This window comes from Rhipicephalus microplus, chromosome 5, assembly GCF_043290135.1.
Source record: "Rhipicephalus microplus isolate Deutch F79 chromosome 5, USDA_Rmic, whole genome shotgun sequence".
Lineage (NCBI taxonomy): Eukaryota > Metazoa > Arthropoda > Arachnida > Ixodida > Ixodidae > Rhipicephalus > Rhipicephalus microplus.
In genome coordinates, this window is record NC_134704.1 from 142,118,177 (window position 1) to 142,120,955 (window position 2,779).

Below are 2,779 nucleotides of genomic sequence, written 5' to 3' on the forward strand. Positions count from 1 at the left end.
AGTAACCTGCGCTGAACACTGACGCGTCTTTCTACAGTTGAGGTGACACTGCTTGCAGTGGATGTAGCCCGCATAATCTCCGTTTAGATAAAACATGTGAACAAGAATGATGTGAATGCCTTGAACTGAAAAGAAAGCGTTTTTATGAAAATAGGTGCTTGAAGAGAGTACATTCATAAAATATTCTTGCGTGGTCACGAAGTAGTACCTAAAGAAATAAAACATAAACTTTCAGTTCGTTGTATTGTCTTCGTGCAGTATACTTCAACTGTGCGCTAACAGGGGAAACCGTTTCTAAAGACTACGTGCCTGAAGACTATTTTCAATTTTACCGCTACGTAAGTGGTGTGTCCTTCCTAAGAAGAGAAACGCCCTTTGATTAAATCAATTCTCTATCTTTTGTGGTGTTGGGCGCACATTTATTCTAGGAATTCCTACCCATATGCGCTTTCACACTGGCGGCACTTTCAATGCACCTTTTTCGCTCCCCTTTTCTGTCCTCCCACAGCTGAAGACAACATGAGGCAACCGCTTGGAATGAATCTATTGGCGATCGTTGCTACTGCAATAGGTAATTCACTTTAACCCCCTATGGAACTAAGAAAGGCTGCACTGAGAGACGCGAAACTCTGCTTAACTGCCAACGCAGACTTATACAATGGCACCTACATGAACAACGTCTCGCGGCGTTTCTGAATGTAATGTGGTTACCTGGACATTCGGTGTTAATGCATGAAGTCGGGGAACGTCTCCGACTGTTTTGTGCAGCTCTAACATGACAAACGGATAGAAAGGTGGGCTAGTTCGTAATTAATGATTGTTCCGAGAACTGGGAGTGCTGGAGGAACACACACACGAAGGAAAGAGGAGGCACAAAGCACGAGCGCTCCCTAAAATACCTGCGAAGCACACAATACTCACCACACGTACAAACACATGCACACAATGTTAGCAATATATTACAACACCCATACTGACCACAGCTCGCCGCTCCCGCTCGTGCTCTATGCCTCCTGTTTGCTTCATGCGTGTGTTCCTCCAGCGCTCCCGGTTCGCTGAACAATCAGCTCTCACATGGCTTCGCTTGTTGATTCAAGTGGTATGTCTTAGTGGAGACGAAATAACCACCTTATCTAAGCTATCAAGTTCAGCGGAATGCTAAACCATGTGAATCTAGTAGGGCATGCAATTTTTCGAATTCACACAACTTTGCAAAAGCTTCTGTTCAACGCTAAGTTCACAAAAGAGTTTAAGCAGTGTCCGCGTATCTACATATATTTGTTACCACTTAGCAATTAACCTTGAGGCACAGCTTACCCTTAGAGCAGTGTTAAAGATGTCTTGCAGTCTTGCAGGTAATTGTTCCTTTATACCCTAATTTATTCCACTCGCTTTTTGCTATATATATATATATATATATATATATATATATATATATATATATATATATATATATATATATATATATATATACACTTCCCGAGTCTGTATTCAATTGACTACGAACTGTGAACACGACCCCAAGCAGCTTTCGGCTTTCATTTTATCGACAATGCAATTTCTTGTGGTTAATAGAGAGTGATGCAAAATCTACTAAATAACAAAGCTTATTCGTCAACATAACGAGAAGATAGTCATTTCGGGTAACTTTATTCTGGCAGCAAAACGGTGTATCATCTTTCACTAAAGGAAAAAGAAGCAGGGTTAAAATACATAGTAGAATACGGCAAAATTACAGTTATCTCCTGATGCCCTACCAGATTAAAGAAACCGCTTGATCACACAGTCGTTACAACCACTTTCACTTTGTTGCAGCTGTAATTATAATGGCTCCGAATGAAGCTCTTGCGCTCGCAGGATACGTTGGCGGAAACGGAGCCATTGATTTTCGTCGCAAAAAGTGATGCAACGTTTGTCTTATGGGAACCACGTATACAGGGCATCCAGATAAAGCGCCGCTTGTCGCACATTGCCGATGCGCGTCACCTATGGAGCTGCGCTCTTCAATGGGGTCAGCCTGTGTGCGGCCCGGGCGAGAGGTGTTTCGGCTGCTAGGAAGGACGGACGGTGTCACCCATGCTATAACCGAATCCTGCAGCACAAAATCATGGTCGCTGCGTAGCTGCCTCGTGTCCCTGGGTCAACCCTGCCATGTACCATATTTAGTTTAATAAATTGTCTTGTTTTGATGGGAAGCTTCCGTCGGGCTTTGATTTACCGATGGACGCGACGCATCAAGCCCGATACCCACAGTCTTCAGTAAATACAAACCTCGTGACTATGTCACCTGACCCGCAGATCGCGGGATCAAATCCCGGCTGCGTCGGCTGCATTTTTGATGAAGGCGAAAATTCTGTAGGCCCGAGTGCTCAGAGTTGGGTGCACGTTAATGAACCACAGGTGGCAGGTATTTCTAGAGCCCTTCACTGTGGCGTCTCTGGTGGTTTTGGCACGTTAAACCTGTCATATCAATCAATCATGTCATCTTATATTCTCTAGCACACAATAAAAAATAATGAGTGAAAGTGTGTCGACCGTTTCTCGTGTACACCTGACGCGAGAAACGTACAGATGTTACCCATGCTACTTGTCACTCATTTATGCGATGATTGTCTAACCGGAATTCGGCGTAGGCAACTGCATAAAAAGGATCAATATTGATACGCTATTCTCGATAGGGGTCAAGATGACATATCAGTTGAACGAAGGACTTATAAAATTATTTTATGGAAGACGAATAGGCGCATCTGAGATAATTTAAATCTTATATCTAACCACG

General features: G+C 43.3%; 1 long non-coding RNA gene across 1 annotated transcript; it reads left to right on the forward strand.

Annotated features, from left to right (window-relative positions):
* The first annotated feature begins 245 nt into the window (after window positions 1-245).
* On the forward strand, window positions 246-2,189 carry LOC119173360 (uncharacterized). Its single transcript, XR_012895211.1, has 3 exons — window positions 246-338; window positions 509-571; window positions 1,816-2,189. It is a non-coding gene; the product is annotated as an uncharacterized LOC119173360 (long non-coding RNA).
* The last annotated feature ends 590 nt before the right edge of the window (window positions 2,190-2,779 follow it).